Source organism: Sarcophilus harrisii, chromosome 3, assembly GCF_902635505.1.
Source record: "Sarcophilus harrisii chromosome 3, mSarHar1.11, whole genome shotgun sequence".
Taxonomy (NCBI): domain Eukaryota; kingdom Metazoa; phylum Chordata; class Mammalia; order Dasyuromorphia; family Dasyuridae; genus Sarcophilus; species Sarcophilus harrisii.
This window is the reverse complement of record NC_045428.1, coordinates 331055453-331074108: the sequence shown is the minus strand read 5'-3', so window position 1 is coordinate 331074108 and position 18656 is coordinate 331055453. Positions and strand designations below refer to the sequence as shown.

At 36.0% G+C, this 18656-nt stretch overlaps 1 long non-coding RNA gene across 2 annotated transcripts; it reads right to left on the bottom strand.

Annotated features, from left to right (window-relative positions):
• Positions 1–3545: 3545 nt before the first annotated feature.
• LOC116422406 lies at positions 3546–17530 on the bottom strand. 2 transcript variants are annotated; one of them, XR_004233019.1, is made up of 4 exons: positions 17454–17530; positions 8025–8324; positions 7320–7409; positions 3546–3637 (listed from the first exon to the last, which is right to left on the bottom strand). It is a non-coding gene; the product is annotated as an uncharacterized LOC116422406 (long non-coding RNA). The 2 variants fall into 2 exon arrangements; XR_004233018.1 differs by lacking the exon at positions 3546–3637 and having other exon boundaries at positions 7001–7409.
• Positions 17531–18656: the final 1126 nt, after the last annotated feature.

Genomic DNA, 18656 nt, shown 5'->3' with positions numbered 1-18656 from the left:
CCCTTTGGACACTTGGAATGTCTTCCTCCTCCTTTTGATCTATCTGAATCTTTCTTACCTACCTTGCCTTGTATATTGCTAGTTATATTTTCATGCATAAGTATTTCATTTCTTCTATTAAATTATAAACTCCCCAAAGACAGAAAATGTACCTTGTACTTCTCTTCATCATCCCCCTTCCTCTATACCTAACACATGCTTTTTGTTTAATAGATCCTATTTAATAAATACTAATTGAGTAATTAAGATTTCAAATACCACCCCAAGAGGAATGTCCCCTGGAAATCATGAAATATCCATGTGGCCTAAAAATCAGCATCCAGGAGCTAAAGTCAGGTAATCTTGGCTCCACTGCATCTGTCACCTAAATTGATATGCTATCTAATAGGGACCATTGGTACAATTTACTTCAAAAGGTTCTATCCTCATCCACTGAAAGAAACTTTTTTTCTTCTACTTTTTTATAAAAATGTTCTCTTTAAAATTATAATCCTAGTACCTGGTCAAAATCTTAGTAGAGAATAAACTAGGTAGTTATTTATTATAACAGTCAATTTGGTCAACCAAAAGCTGAGATAAATTTCACAGCTTATTTAGTTTAATATGTGCTCCTCCAGTTTGATGTAGCATATGTTTTCCTTGCTCATTTCCATCTTCTAAGCATGGTAAAGTTTAGGGTTAAAAAAAGATTAAATAAATAGATGTGTTCAAATATATACAAAATTTAACTCATCCTGTTTCCAGACCATCATTATCAAGCAGTCAAATTCACTGCTTTCAAAACAAAATAAAGAAAAAATTTAAAACAAGCAACTATACATCTAGAAAAAGAAGAGATGGCCAAATGCTGTGCCTGGTAACCAAATTATAGTGTTCTGAGGCATGGAAAAGATAAGGCACAATGCCTGAGAAAGTCCATAAAGTTTTATACAGATTGGTTTAAGTCTGGTTCAAATTAGGCAACCAAATTGAATTTCCAGATGTTTTATTTGAGTCTAACAACTATAGGAAAAGACTACTGGGAGGGTAAGTTGGCAATATGATTATTTTAGGTTCTAAAGAGGGAGGCACAAAAGCCATCTGGGCCTGATTAGAACATATTGGTCATAGTGTCCAAAGAACTGTTTTCAAATGGGGTGTCTAGGGATGCAATAATGAAGGTGTGAAGAAATATTCTATAGGAAAAGTAGGGACTCAGCTAAGAGGAGTAGCTTCTTCTCCCTGGAGTCAGAGGCCTGGATGAGAAGCCATATTTACAAATTTTATTTTCTGGCATATTCAAGAGTAGCCAGTCCACATGTTAATAGTTCCACAAATATAAGTTCAGATAATGAAAGGTTAAGTTTGAAGAAATGAAGGAGGTATGAGTAAAGGACCATTTTGGCTGGTGAGGCTGGTTAGAGGGAAACTTAAAATCAATCAATATACATAAAACTGGAGAGTGTTGACAAACATTCCATGGTCCTGAAACATTTCTAATGGCTTGGGTCAATAGAATTTCCAAGAAATCAGATGTAAGGTTATAGAGATGTCATTATAACTCGATGGCAGAGAAGAATAGTAAAAACAGAACTTGGATTTGGAAGCACCACTAAGCCATACGACTAGAACACAACATGAAATACATAAGCAGAAAAAATAATAGCAGGGTAAAGAACTGAACTTGGGGTAAGAAAGATCTGGATTCATATCCCACTTCAGACATAGTGAGTTATATGCCTTGACATATCACTTAAAAAAAAAAAACTATATTTCAGTTTCCCCTTCCCCATTAAAAAAAATGGATTGAATTTAAAGCCCTTTCTGGACGTAAGTCTGTAAATCAGTGAATAATTCTATTTAGGAGGAATAGTTCAGTTCTAATGCAAGGGAACCCCATCATTAATGTTCATAGGCAAGAGTAAGAAATTCTAGATTTCCCTAAGTCATAGAAAAAAATTGAGGGAGCAATATACTGATCTTAATAGACTTTCTTGGAAAGGTTAAAAGCACTAACTGTGTGCCAGGTACTATGATAAATACTGGGAATTAAAAAAAAAAAAAAAAGCAAAATACAGTTCCTGCTTTCAAAAAACTTGAATTCTAATAGAAGGGACAATTTAGAAGCAACTATAAACAAAAAACAAAGAAAATATGTATGGGATAAATTGTGAGTAGTCAAAAGGAAGATTATAAAAGAGGTCTGAGAAAGACTTCTTGTCGAAAGATTAGCCTTTTGGTAACATTTGAAGTAAACAAGCAATGGGAGATGAAGAAAGAGAAAGCTCCAGAAATTGAGGGAAATCAATGAAACCATTCAGAATCAGCATATGGACTGTTGTTTGTGAGTAAAAACAAGGAAATCAGTATCATTAGGTCACAGAGTATGTGGGAAAAGACTAGAGAGAAATAAAAGCATCAAGTTATAAAAGACTCCATAAACCAAATAGAGGGTTTTCTATTTTATCCTAGAGATGCTAGGGAACTACTGAAGTGTACTGAATGGTGGGAAGAGGGTTGCTAAGTGACATGGTCAGGCCTGAGCTTTAGGAAGATCAATTTGTCAACTAAGTGTAGGAATGAGAGACTAAAGTAGGGAGAACAATCAGTAGGCTATTGCAGTACATTGTCCAGGTGTGAAATGATGGTCTGAACCAAGGTGAACCAAAGTCATAAGAAAGAAAGGGGAAATATATAAGAGATGTTAGGAAGATGAAATCAATAGGCCTTGACAACAGATTGAATATCACAACTAGATTGGTAGCCTGAGTGAACAGGAAGCTGGTAGTGCTCTCAACCATACTGTGGAAGTTAGAAAGAGGGGAGAGTTTATGAGAAACTTCTGCCATATAAGATTTTTTAAAATGGAATCTAGAGAAAAACATGTCATCATTGTCTGAGCTTCCAAAGTCTCCTGACAGTTACAAATTCCTTAATTTTTATTCATCTTCCAGGATTTAATGACTTTCAGGGGTCAATCCAAACCATGGCTCTCTAGATACTGTTTCTGGCTCTTATTCCTAAGTTTGATGGTCGAAGTTCCATTGCAAAGATGATATATTTGCTTTGGATAGGATTGGACCTCTAAGAGAACTTGCTACCATAGGGTCACACTGTTACTTCCATTATAACTGGTTGATAAATTCTTGGCCTATGATTCCTATAGAGGTATACACTTGTGCAATATGTGTCAAACTCATTTGTGAATACTCCAGGATGGGACAGATTGTGAATATATAATATATAAGATGTAATAATATAATAAGATATATAAGATATAATATAAGAAATAAATAATATGAGACATAAGATACAATATATGTATATCGATATAATGTATATATTATCATATCATATAGCTATAATGTATAATATAATATTATCATAATATAATACATAATATTATACAATATATAATATCCCTCTTGTATCTTTTCACTGGAGTCTAGCCAGAGACACTATTAGTGTGGAGAATTTGCTGAGAAAATCTCTGGTAGTAGCAAGCAAAGTTCCCAAATCATTAAAGGCATTTGAAGATTCCAGAAGTATATTACCCAATCATGGTACTCACTTTCTGAGAATCCATGGGTATCCTTCACAGGAAGAATATCCAAAATACCCATTTGCAAGCTGGTTGTACAAATGCTATTGACACAGTCTGGAAGGAAGGATACAAATATAAGTGGCTAAAAACTTTTAGGAAAATATCATTGTTAAACTATTGCATAAATCAATCAGTAAACACTTATTAAGTACTTGTTATGTCCCAGACACTGTACTAAGGGTAAGTATAAAATAAAGAGGCAAGCAGACCCACTAGCAGGTACTGGTGATGGTGATAGTCCAGATGTGGTGATAAGGACCTGCACCAGAGAAATGTCAGTTGAAAGGAGAAAAGGGAGTATATTCAAAAGATGTTCCAAAGGAAAAATCAACAGACCTTGGCAACAGATTATATATGGAAAGTGAGAAATAGTGAGGAGTTGAAGATAATACCTAGATTGTGAGCCTGAGGGATTGGGAAGAAAGTATTTCCAGATCTACAAGAATAGTGAAGGTATGAGGGGAAATGGTTTAGGGTGAAAGATAATGAACTCCATTCTAGTTATGTTTAAGATGTCTCCTGAACCTCCTGAAAAGCAATTAAAGATGTGAGATTGAAAACCAGTAGGGGAATTGGGGTAGAAGGGGTAAATTTGAGAATCATCAGCATAGAGCTAGTAATTCAATTTGGGGGAGTTGATGAGATCACCAATGAGACAGTATAGAAAGAAAAGAGGGCCCAGAATGGAAGACTATGGGACACACAAAGGGCATACTCTGAAAGTGGATCTAGTAAAGGAAACAGAGGAGGTGGTCAAATAAGTAGTAGGGGAACCAAGAAAGTGCTATCCTATAAAACCTAGAGAGAAAAGAGTATCAAGGTATGAGAGTGATCACCATGGTCAAAGGCTTCAGAGAATTGAGTAAAATGAAGATTAAGAAAAGGTCATTGAATTTGGTAACTAAGAGATCATTGCTTCTTTAAAGAGAGCAGTTTAATTAAAATGATAAGGTTAAAAACTAATTTGTAAGAAGTTATGAATAAAATGAGAAGAGAAAAAGTAGAGGCATTATAAACAGCCTTTTTGAGTTTACCAACAAAAGATGGAAGAGATATAGGAAGATAGTTATCTGGGATGGAAGAATCAAGAGAGGAGTTTTCTGAGGATGGAGGAAATCCTGAGCTGTTTATAGGCAGTAGAGGATGAGCTAGTAAACAGAATTTGGAAATAAATGATAGAGTAGGGATGAAAGATGTAATCTGTTAGAAAAGATGGGATGGAATGAGATCATTTGAGCAGGTAGAGAGGTTAACCTTGGTAAGGAATACACCACCTCATCATGTGAGATATGAGTGAAGAAAAGAGATAGAATAAGGCTACAGTGATATGAATTGGAGAAAAGAGAAGAGGGACTTCAAAGTAATGGAATCCATTTTTTTCTGTAAAATATAAGGTAAGTTTCTCAGTTGAGAATATGAAAGGAGAGGGCTCCATGAGAGGCTTGAGGAGACATGAAAACTTTTGAAAAATCTGATATAGCAAATAAGAAGGTGAATTGATAAGGCAGGTATAAAAAGATTGTTTAGCAGCAGTGAAGTCATAGTTAAATTTGTGTGAACTAAATTTACAATGGACCATGTCATATGGTTGTATTAATGTCTCTACCTTTGCTCAGCAGTGAGCGTGTGTGTGTGTGTGTGTGTGTGTGTAGATCGGAGACATTGACTGGTGGGAGTGATCCAGGGCTAAGGCTGAAGCAAAGTATAATCAATGAAAAAAGAGATATAGGAAATTAGTGTGAACCACTACATAGCATTTCCAATCCCTCTATTTTTGTCCACCTGCATTTTTGATTTCCTTTGCAAGTTAAGTGTACATTATTTCAAAGTCCAGTTCTTCTTATGCAACAAAATAACTGTATGGATAGATATACATATATTGTATTTAACATATTCTTTAACATATTTAACATGTATTGGTCTACCTACCATCTGGGGGAGGCGGTGGGGGAAGGAGGGGAAAAATTGGAACAAAAGGTTTTGCAATTGTCAATGCTGAAAAATTACTCATGCATATATCTTGTAAATAAAAAAAAAGAAAGAAAAAGGAGAGGTAGAGAATTGAGGGAAGAGGACATTATAGAGTTGAATTGATTCAGTAAAGGATCAGATATGGGGAAAAGAGGAGAAAGTGGTTAATGCAAGGGAGATAACCTGGAAAAGAATTAAGGTATTAAAGCATTAAAGGTCACAGTGCAGATAAAAAAGTAGAATTTTTTAGGCAAGGCAGAGGAAGAGATGAACAGTTGATGGAGTATGGCTGGATAGGGGGATTTTTAGAATTTTTTAATGTAGAGGTAGTACCTTTTGGAAAGAACAATGGTATGATCATCTTTGCATGGGGCTGGAGAGTAAGACACAGAAAGTGAATGGGTTGAGAAACTGAATGATTAGAGTATTTGAGGGAGAGTAAATTTGTATGCCCTCTTATAAGGGCAGGAATTGGGAAGGAAAGAAAATTTGTTAGCTATATATCAACATAATTGAGAAAGGAAGGAGATGATGACCTGGAGGTCTGGAGACAACAACTACCAGAACTTTCATTGGTGGTAGATATGAAGAACATTAACCTCAAAAGAGAAGAGATAACTAAACAATGGAGGTATGGGTAGAACCTGAAAATGAGGAGCAAATTGTATTCTAACTCCCCTACCTCAACAAATGAGCTGAGGGAAGTGAGTAAAGGTCCTGCCAGTATTGAAAAGGGTGATCAAGGAGGCTTATCTTAAGGTATCATCTTAAGGGAGTTAGGTTTCAACAATACCATGTAAATGGAAGGAGTAAGGGATAAAAATTAATTTTGATTGAAAGGGAATTTGTTGCCTTGATAGGAACTCTGCAGGGCACAATGACAAGGCTGGGTGGGTATTTGGTTGAAACTTTGGAGTAGGAAGGTTGAGGTAGACAGGAATAAGGATAGTGAGGGTGAGAAATAGTGTTTGGATGATGATCTATAGGGATTCAGAATTACTGGAATATGATCAGGTATGAGAATGAATCCAAAAGGACTCCTTGAGGGTAGGGAGACCCAAAGAGATTAAGTCACAAAGGGAGAAGGGACAGAGCTGAAGTTCAAACCTGGATCTGAAATCCAACACTTTTTGCATTGCATAATGATGAACATAGGAGAGACAGAAATCCTATACCTCCTAGTTATGCAGTCCTGTACAAAGAGTTTTAGTTGTAGCTTCTGTGGGCAAACTCATGCAATTCACCAAGATCTAAGAGCTTGGTGCAATCCTATAGCCAGCAAGATGAAATTAAATATAGTAGGGTGGAAAGAATGCTGGATTTGGAGATCCAAGTTCAAATTTCACCTCTATTACTTGGCAAACCTTGAATAAGTCAGTCTTTCTGGTTTTCAGCTACTTAATCCATTAAATAAAAAATTCACAGGGGCAATGGTTAAGTTCCCTTCCATTCTATTGTCCTTTATCACAACAGTGGAACTTTTTCAAACAAAGCTAGTTTAGGATCTTTCTATATAGCAGCCTTGAACACTGAGCATATCACAGGACAGACAGGAAGATTAGTGACACTACCTAAATACAGAAGCCCTTCAATAATAATAGTTGATATGTGTAGCACTATAAGTTTTGCAAGACATTTTACAAATGTAATGGGACCTTCTCTTCCTCCATTCCCCAGTTCCCCTTTTATCCCCACTATTGCCTGATTGTACAGTTACAATTCCAGTCTTCAAACAACCATGAGTCTCAGCAGTCAGATAGAGTACCCTTTATCATCACTTAATGAAAACCTCCTCTGTGCTTCTACAGTTGCTTGGAACAAGGAGTGAAGACTCTATGTAGTCTCTATGGAGTTTCTAGGAGAGAAGGAAGGATCACATTACAGTATTACTGATTAGTATTAAAAAAAAAAAAAAAGAAAGAAAGAAAGAAAGAAAGAAAGAAAAAAATTGGATGAGCTAAAAAAAAAAAAGTTAAGGTTTATCACTTTATCAATTCTCTACTAACTACAATTCCTTGGTCTTAGGTGGCAGGATCAGAGAACATTAGGTGAGTAAAGGTCTGAACATGATTTCAAAACCTGTTTTTGTAACAAGGAAGCTTTTGTCAGTCTAATGAAGCTATGGACCCCTTCTTTAAATTATCTTTCTAAACACATAAATTAAAATGCATAGGATTACCAAGAAAAAATATATTGAAATATAGTCATTAAAATATTTTCTAAGTTCATGGGCCTTAGGTTAAGAACCCCTCATCTAGAGATGAACATGAGCTACTTGAAAGCTCACAAATTCTGAAGGACCAGGGACCACCCTTCAACCCATAAAATGAAATTAATGTAAACCTGTAAACAGAATTGGAAACCTGTCAGTTAGTCCATGATTCTGGGCCAGCGCGAATTTATATTTAGATTACCAATTCACCCAACACAGAGTTGAAGGTTAAAAACTATTTAAGTTTCCTGGACATACTTTCTCATTTTGTAGTAAAAGTGAACTACTGTAGCAGCCATGTTTTCTTTCTTCTGGGACCAGCTCTTGTTTCCATTTTTGTGGACAGCAAATGTGTTCATTGTTAGTATGTTGACTCTGAACCTAGAGGAGAGCTGAAGTCCTATTTCCCAGACTCACAGTTTAATAGTAATAGTCCTTCATCTTCAGAGTATATTCTCCAGCTGTCTTGTAAGTTATCCTTTGTTATGGGTCAGAAAGTTATGGATTAGCCCTGGGTTAAATTTGTCTTCAGGATGATTGATTTTGGAGTGGTAGATCCTTTGAACAAAGAATATATAAAAATACCATTAGAATTCTGGCGAGGAGTTCTTGAGACCCTAAGAAATTTCCTAATAGACTGCTTTCATCTGTTTCTATGTCCTTGTGGACTAATTTGATCATCTTGCAGATTGCTTTTACCTGGGAGTTGCCAAGTACAGAAATTACCCATCTCAGCCCTTATTCTTTACTCAAAGTTCATTGTGCCAGAATGTGAAGCTTTTATCAGGATAGCCCTGAAGGTACTTTTCTCCCACAATATTTTAAACATTTCTATCCTACTAACCTGAAACTGACTGAAGATCCTTAACCATATTACTTTAAATTATTCAATGATTGCTATTAGGTCAATGAAGAAGAGCAAATGTGTACTGCTAACAAAATACTGGACTTAGAATCTACCATTTATTGGGTGTATGGCCTTGGACAAGTAATTTCCCCTTTCTGGATCTCACTTTCATCCTCTATAAAACTTAGTGGGTTGAACTAGAAGTAGATTAGTCTACCAGCTCTAATGTTCTGTAATTTTATCATTCTGAGTATATAAGGGTGATATGGATGAAATATCATATGTGCTGGATCAGTCATTGCAGAGGACACCTTAAGAATTGAAGAGAGATGGACTTGAAATTAAGAGGAAAAGTTCAAAAAACCAATGAAGAAGATATGGTGGATCATAATACTTCATATGTCTCTTAAGCTGTAATTTTTATTATTGTTCTGTATGTGACTACCTCCCATGCTAAACTTCAAACTCCTTGAGGACAAGAACTGTGTCTCCTTAATCTTTGGATTACCCCACAGCACATAGCCCATAGGTACCGTGAGCATAGTTTTTGTTTGGTTTTGGTTTGGTTTGATTTTTTGTTTTTTGTTTTGGTACAGGTCTGAAATTTTGTCAATATGGGGGCTCCCTCCACCAATACAGATCAGAAACTCACAAATCTTCCGTTGTTTAGGGTACTGAAAAATTAAGGGAATTGTCACACAGCTAATGTATGCCAAAGGTAGGTCTTCCAAGATTGGTGTTCTTTTCTTTACTCTGAAAGCCTTCTCTTAAACACCATATGTGTTTAATAAAAAAGAGTTGTATTCAATCAAGAAAGTAGAATATACATGGCACATAATGAAAGAAGAAGAGTAGACAATAACTTATTACTACATATTACTTTGTTTTTCTAAGCAGGAAGAATTCTCCAGAAACTAAGACCTACTCCAGCCCTACACACACTTCTTCCTATCTTTATGGTCCATCTTGACTCTTAGAATTCTGTCAATCACAAAATATCTGCATGGTTGGAAATAAGATGCATTTATAGTGGTTGATTTTGTGGATTCCTCTATATCTGGGGAGAAGAGAGATACTCCTTTGTGGCAATCTCACTATCATAGAAAGCCTCATTAGTCTCTTCCAGGTCTAGATTTTTTATCTTTTTTTTAAAATTAGAGAATTCCAGAGCAAGAATTAACCTTAACGACCATGTAGTCTGACTCCTTAATTTTACATATAAGGAAAGTGAGTTACAAAGAGCTTAAAAAAGGCTCAAGGCTTTTTTTTGGATATAAATGCTACCCAGCAATTGAAGGCCAGAATCAAGATGAATCTGGATCCCCTGACTGCCGGTCAGTATTCTTTGTATAATATAGATATGTCATGTCCTAGAAAATATGAGGATATGTAAATGTTTCCAGAACTCCCAAAGTCACTGCCCCTTCCTATGACTGATACTTGCAGACTTAGGGAGATAAGGAACAGCTGATCACGATCCTCTATGCAATTATCCTTTTTATTCTGAATGTCCCCAGCCCACATAGGAATTAAACCTTCCCAATTAATTTCATTTTTCCTCACAAATGCTATTCTGCAACCATTTAGATATCTCTCATGTTTCTCTTTTGAAATAACTACAATTTCACCAGGAAAATATAATTATAGAAATAATTATAAAAACAACAGATGATAATCACATAGCACTTTGTAGTTTATTTTCAATATGATAATAATAATAGTTCAAATTTCTATCATACTTTAAGATTTACAAAATACTATCTCTAGAACAATCCTGAGAGTAAGATAACTTAAGTACAATTATTATCACTTAAATATGCATAGAAGAATTGTACAAGTTCAGCATAAACATGCGTTACATGGAGAGGGTTAGGGGAAGGGAAGGAGAAAAATGTGGAATACAAGGTTTTGCAAGGGTGAATGTTGAAAACTATCTTTGCATATATTTTGAAAGTAAAAAGTTATTATTTAAAAAATAAAGAAAAAAAACCAATTATTACCACTTTATGAATGAAGAAACTTAGGTGTAGAAAGATGAAGGGATTTCCCCTGACATATAGGATGTGACAGTGACAAAGCCAATCTCAAGTTCAGGTTCTTTGACTACAAAACCACGATTTTTAATTTCCAAGATTCAAAGGCACTTTGAAAAACTGTACAGCTCCAATTTGTGTACCTCTTTTCAGTCTCTCTTCTTTCTGGTGACATACCACATGCTGAATTGCATGACACAAAAATAATAATAGTAGAATGAGTCATTCACCAAGACCCCAGATCCCAAATTTGAGATGTTCCCAGTCTGGCCAGTCTCCTTCATTCCAGATCAGTGACTAGTTTTGACACTAGATTGACAGCTTCCTCAGAAGGAATATAGTCTCAAGTGTACCATAACACAAGTCATGTGTTCAAGTATAGTGGTAGTGGTGGTGGTAGGAATAGTGATGGCAGTGTAAGGAGGAGGTAAAAGAAGAAGAAGAGGAGGAAGAGGAGGAGGAGGAGGAGGAGGAGAAGGAAGAGGAGGAGGAAGAGGAGAAAGAAGAGGAGGAAAAGGAGGAGGAGGAGGAGGAGGAGGAGGAGGAGGGAGGAGGAGGAGGAGGGAGGAGGAGGAGGAGGAAGAAGAAAAGGAGGAGGGAGGAGGAGGAGGGGGGAGGAGAAGGAGAAGGAAGAAGAAAAGGAGGAGGGAGGAGGAGGAGGAGGAGGAGAAGGAGAAGGAGGAGGAGGAGGGAAAAAAAAGGAAGAGGAGGTCCTTTTTCAAACTAAACTGCCAAGCATTAAACTCTACTGTAGGGAACACAACTCCATTAGGCTGGCAACATTGTTCAAATGCCAAATTAACCCTTGTCAAAAAGACCATTTTATGGAGAACTCCCGCAGGGCAAGCACTCACAAGGTAGTCAGAAAAAAGCAATCTAAGGACACTCTCAAGGTCTCTCAAGAACTTTAGAATTGATTGTGTGACATGGGAGACACTGGCACAAAATTGCCCATCGTGTCATACTCTCATCAGAGAATATGTTGTACTTTATGAGCAAAACAAAAATGAATTAGCTCAGAAGTAATGCAAAATGTGCAAAGCTCATAGGTACCATTTATATCCAAATAAGCTGCAAAGCATTTCAAGCTGGTATCAGTCTAATCAGTCACAGTTGATTCTAACATACTAATGTTATTTTGGTCCTCTTAGAGAATAAAGGACAACAGTAAATAGTAGTAGCAGTAGTAGCAGTAACAGCAATAGTAGTAGTAGAGTAGTAGTAATAATAATAGTAGTAATGGTAGTAGTTGTAGTAGTGGTGATGGTGGTAGTAATGGTAATAGTAGTAGTAGTAGTAGCAGTAGTAGCAGCAGTAGTAATAGCAGTAGTAGCAATAGTAGTAGTAGTAGTAGTAGTAGCAATAGCAGTAGTAGTAGTAGTAGTTGTAGTTGTAGTAGTTGTAGTGGTAATGGTAATGGTAGTGGTAGTGATAGAACAAAGTGACGTTTAAGAAGAGCACAATTAGAAATCAAAAGATAGATTCTGCTCTCAGTTCTTCAATTCATTAGTGTACTGACTTTTTATAGTGCAATGCTTTTTTTAGAATTTTTCTTCTCTATAGAAGACTCTCAAAGTCTTCTCATCTGGATTAAATGACCTCTGTGGTCTATTAAAGCTTTTAAAATTCTGTAATAATATTAATTACTATTAAAGTAAGTGAGCTGTTGTGAATTATACTGATACAGTGAAATAATGTTAATAAGATTATATAAGTCATTAGTCCTGCAGTGTAGCTGCCTTGGGAAGTAACTGAATTTCCTCTCTGGAAGCCTTCAATCAAAGGCTAAATGGCCACTTGCCAGGGATATTGTAGACAACATTCCTATTCAGCTTAATGCTATACTAAGTGAATCATGAAGTCCCTTCTAGCTCTGAGGTTCTATGATAAGGTTACTGAATGTAATTACCATTGGAAGTGATCTTAGAAAATCTTCCTTCTAAACACTGTGATAATGTTTTCAGAGTCAAAAATGGGTCTGAGAAAGGACATTATTTTTGTAAGACTTAATTTAAAATACATTTTCTTTACTTAAAATTAATACTATCTCAAAATTATGGAAGGTATATCCATTCATTTATTCAACCAGCATAGATGGATAATGAATGAGTGAATGAATGAAAAAGCATTCATTAAGTGCCAGGAATTATGCTAAATCTGGGGATACAAGTACAAAAAGGAAAAATAGTCTCTTCCCTAAATGAGCTTACAGCATATACATTAGAGTGATAGCCAAGGAAGGATGATTTGGGTATGAAATTCACATGAGTAGTAAATGGACACATAGGCTAATTAAGTATCATGTCCTTTCCAGGAATAATGATGTTAATTTGATTGCTGTTTTTATCTAACTATGGGGTGGAATTGGGAAAGGATGACAGACTAGAGATAGGAGGAAAAGTATTGGACTTCTGCGCACACACACACACACACACAAAAAAAAAAAAATTGGCATGAGAGCAGCAGTAAACTAGTTAATGAAAATACTTACTAATAAGGAACTCAAGGTTGAAGATTTGGGTTGGAAGCAAATACAAAAATATAGTTCCTGCCCTCAAGGAACTTCCATTCTAATCACTGGGCCCATAATACATTCTTTGATAGAAACAATGGAAGACCAACAAATTCTAGTCATCAGACCAATCTTTCTGCTATGTGATAAAAACCAGTAAGGCAATAGAAATGATTGCTATAGCAAGGCCATCAAGGAGGGGAGAAAGAAAAGCCCAAGCTTTTTTAAGGAAATTTCTATGTTTTTCATTTCTGCCTCATCTGACAGAACAGTCAAAACCAATGAAGTCAGCAAGAAGCACAAAATAGAACTAATCTTCATCGCCACCTGCTAGATAGAAAGATTTTACAAGAATGACTTTGTATGTTTTTGTGTTGACTCAGAAAGCAGTTCTTCCAGATTCTTGTCTTGTCCCCAGGAGATTTCAATCCCTAGTGTATAATACTGAAATAAAATAGTACTTTTTTTTTCTTTTTAAAAGCTCTTTAGCATACACGTTATCTGGCTGAATCAATCCCTAATAAGATTGTTAATATGTTGATAGGGTAGATATTATTCTGCCTATTTTACAGATAAAGAAACTCAGAGCTAGAAAGGAAGGCATGGTGACACAGTAGAAAAAGAGCTAGATTTGGACTGAGAAAGTTTTGGATTTCAGGCCCTAGTTACTTAGAAACTATAAGACTTCAGGCAAATCACAGTATCTCTGTGGGCCTCAGTTTCCTGATCTGTTCAATAGAGAGTTTGAACTAGCTGACATTTTGATTCTGAATCCTGTGATCCTGAGAGGTTAGCTGACCTGCCCAAAGACACACAGCTAATTGGTAATTGACTTAGACCTAGAACCCACATTTCTCAAGCCCTAGTTCTTTCCCCTTCAGGAAAATCAGGTTTTCATTTTAAATTAAATTATTTTTGAAGACAAGTTATCCATATTGTTTCATTTTGAATGTTTGCTTTGGGAGTTGGGGGCTGGGAAGAAAGCAAAGATTACTTTGCAACTGTTCAGCCATGTCGAATTTTGAAGTGTTTGAGAGAGACTCTTTGCCTAAAACGCCTGTGCCTGTTGTAAGTCCGCAAACATTCCAGGCCACCAGACTGATCAAGCCAATTTAACGGGGCTAGTGACAAGAGTGATCTCAGATTTGCTAACCGTCATGCCTGTGTCTGGGCGTGCAAAGAAGCACATTTTTCACTGACCATTTGGTTTGATTGGAAAGGGGAAAAATTTTTGAGGAAAAAAAAAATGAGAAATTAAGTAGCAGGTGTTGAGTGTATTTGATTATCTTGGACCTCATTTTTAAGTTACTAGAAAAGATGGTTCTTAAGCACTTCCTTGCCCAAACTGTAACCCCATAGCTGAGTCACTTAGTGTCATAGTGGCAAAGTACTGAGGGAAAACTTAACTGGAGTTTAGTCTCCTCATCATTTGTAAAGTGAAGGAGTTAAATAGGTGACCATAAGATCTTTTCCAGCTCTAATATTGTGATTCTAAGTTCAGCTTAGTTCATTGGATCAAACTTCCCCTTCTTAATAGCCCCAAGCACTTAATTATAATATTTAATTACTTTTTGTCACTTGATTATTCAAAACTTAATTGAGCATTTGAATATATTTTGCCTTCTATCTTCCCTGTTTCCATCGAATAAATCTCATCTTTGCAACTAGAGTAAGCTCCCTGAGGGAAAGGACCACATTATCTAACTGCTTCAGTAACTTCCACCCCTCCCACCACCATCCCACCTTCCACTGCCTCCAGGCCCTATAATATTTCTGGGCACATTTTTGAAGGAGAGAATATTAGATTGATTAGGGATCTCCCAGTTCCCTTATAGCTATAACATTCCACTAATAACAACCACCACAGGAACTATCACAACAACAATCATAATAATAATTAGCATTTACATAGTTCTTCAAGGTTTTCAAAGCACTTTAAATTATGTTATCTTGCTTGATTTTCATTACAACCAGGGAGGTAGGTACTATCTATTGTCCACATTTTACAGATAAAGAAAATGAGGGTGATGGAGGTGATTTACACAGCTAATTAATGTCTGAAGCAGGATTTGAATTGAGAGTTTCTGATTCCGAGTCCTGCTCTTTTACCCAATGAGGTTACCTCTTTTCAGTTCTGGTAGAATTCTTTAGGCCACATATTTCATATTATAGATGATTAAAAAAAAAAAAACTGAGAGGGAAAAGGATTTATCAAAAGTTAGTGGCAGAGTTGAGATCTCCAAGACTGTTTCTCCACATCATGTTGCCTCCCTCTCTATTTCTATAAATACTCTCTCTAAGTATTTGTAAAACAAAGGGGATGGCTTCTTTACCAATTCAGTACTCTTTACACTATGCCTCAATACCTCAATAGATAGTCTTCAGCAACATAAATTAAATGGGATTTTCAGAAAGTCTGAAAATGGAGTAAATAGGCATTGATTTTTAATAATTTTTTTAAGAAAAAAACTTGTCAATAAACTTAATCTAAAAATAGCTAAGTGGTTAAGAGTGCCAGGAGTCTGAAAGACTGGAATTCAAATCCAGCCTCTGGCATTTACTAGCTGCGTGACCCTGAGCAAGTCACTTACACTCTGTTTCTACATCTGTAAAATGGGAATAATAATAATAGCACCTACCTTCCAGGGCTGATAGGAGGATCAAATGAGATGGCATTTGTAAAGGGCTGACGCACAGTGGCTGACGCACAATAAGCACTAGGAAAATATTAGCATGATGAGAATGATAGTATAGTGATATGGCCACCAGATGGCGCAGTGGAAAGAGTATCAAGCCTGGAATCAAGAGGATGCCTTTCTGAGTTCAAATCTAACCTCAGATACTTAGCTGTTCTATGTGTGGCCTTGGGCAAGTCACTTAACCTTATTTGCTTCATTATCCTCATCTGTAAAATGAGCTGGAGAAAGCAATGGCAAGCCACCCCATTTTTTGCCAAGAAAATCCCAAATAGGGTTACAGAGAGTTGAACATGACTGAAGTTACTGAAAAACAACATGTGATGATGGAAAGAAGGCAAGAAATTTCCTTAAACTTCTTGCTTTGCCCTCCCATATTTAGAATCCCAAATTTTATCCAATATATCTAGTTTGCTTTCAACTACTGATTCAATTATATCAGGAGCTTTAACATTTAGGGCAATTAAAGCTCTCTCCTTTTCCCTCTCTAAAGAATATAGAATGGTTCCCACTCCTAGGTTCAAAATGGATACAAATTCTCAAAGCCTCTTCAGATTTATTCAACCCTTATGATTGTGAAATTAAGGGAAAAATTGAGTCTGAGCTAAAGTGATATCTTGTCAAGGGAAAATGATGGCAAAGTAAGATAAGATTAGCTTTGTGGGTTCATGAATAAAATAAAGAAAAGTTTTGCATCTAAGGCTGTACTAAGGACTTTCACTAGGAGAAAGGGAAGATAATATGGCAAATACAAACACCTCTGCCCTCATGAAGCTCCACACTTTCTAAAAATAAAAAGTTTGTTTCATTGGGCAAATAGAGTGCTCACTCTGGAGTCAGAAAAAAACCTGAGTTCAAATCTGACCTCAAACACTTATTAATTAAAGGATCCTGAGGACTTAATCTTGATCTACCTCAGTTTCCTAATCTGTAAAATGGGGATTGTAATAGCACCTCCTGTCAGGATTGTTGTGAAAATCAAATCAGATAATATTTGCAAACCTTAAATTATTACATAAATGTTAGCCATTTTTTTCAAAATATCTAGAAATTCTATATGAAAAGACAACAGTAGGAAATTATGAGAAAAGATAATCTTTGTACTCTTCGTATTGCCTAACATAGGATCGTATAGATAATAATTATTGTCAATACTCAGTTAACTGCTGAGAATCGATTACACTATCTCTTAGTTTTCTTCTCCTAAAATACTCTCATATCATCTAACTGTCTAAATGACTCATCATTTTTCTGTGTCAAGTTCAATTCCTCTTTCCCCCATCAAGTTTTCCATGACTGTACCAGCCTTCATCTATTTCTCTTCTCCAAATTCAAACAAAAAAAATTTTTAATGCATTTAATTCAGCTTTTAATTATATACAGCTTCTCCATAACTATATTAGAACATCCTTCAGTATAAAATTGTCACATGTATAATACAAATTGCCTTGGGCATTGTAGGTGCTTGATAAATATTTTCCTAATAATATTTTCCCAAATTTCAAGAAAGGCAGAGCAAAGGAAATTAACTGCAGAGAATATCAGGATTAAATGCTCAAGAAAGATTTGAGAAAGATATCCAAAGAAGGCATTACCTACCTGGACTCAAAACTGACCAAGGAACAAAGCTAAAGCTATCCACACATAAAACTATTTTTTAAAATCCAGATGCTTCTGTTGAAACTATATCTACGGCAACTTTTTAGTGTCTAAGTCATAATGCTCTCATACCTTCTCCAAGGTTACATTTGTCTACCCTCCTATCTCCCACCTTCCTACAGTAAGAGAGGAGCAGAATGTGCTATGACTTTTTAGTAAAGTACAACTGAATCTTAGGTAAATAATATTGAATCAGCTAAATATGCCAACCTATAGACTCTTGAGAAAAAGAAAAGGTTTCCTTTCAAATTATGCTAAAAGTAATATCCTTAAAATTGTATTGAAGTAGTTAGATTTGCCAGCCCATGCTCTTTTGGGGAATAGGGAATTGAATATTGAAAGGAAGTATTAATGTAGTACACTCATTAAGCAGCATTACTCTAATTAGTCAATCAAACTAATTCTACTTTTCCCATCCACATTATTCCATCACAGGAACAGAGATGCAGAAGACTCATTTCTCATTCTTATTTCTTTCAATAAAATTACAAGCTTCACAACTCAAAAGCACAATTCTCACCAGAGAAGATGCCTGGCACTGGAACTGGGTTTAATCTAGGTTAAGTTTTCTGTCTGTAGTTAGGTTCAAGAGAACAAAAATTAAACACAAGATACGACAGGCTCCATTAACACCCAGAAATTCATTTGTCCTGTTTGTTCTCTTTTGAAGACTGAATTGGGGGGGGGGGGCGGAGAAGGGGAAGGGAGGAGGGAATCCTGATCTGCATCTTTAAAAATTCCAGTGGAAAAGATCTCACGCCACTGAAGTGAATATGATATGTCTATCACCCGTGTAAGATGTGTAATATATAATCTATGACATGCTCTCAAGTCATAAATGTAAAATCCATCCTTTAAAGCAAATAATGAATTCTTTGCTAGTCTTGAATTTATAGCATCTGCTGCCTGGGAATACTTGACACTAAAAAATCCAACCAATGCCTTAAAATAGACATATGAGCATAGTGTATTAATTTTTTTTTATCTTCCATAGCGTCATCAGTGGCGTCCAACTGTTTATGTGAGTCTGTAAGAGTTACTGAGGAAGACAGATTAATACATGAGCTCTCTCACTCGTGCTTTCAGAACTAAGTCAGAACTCAGGGAATCAAATTCTTCCTTGCAATGAAAATGAATACTGGT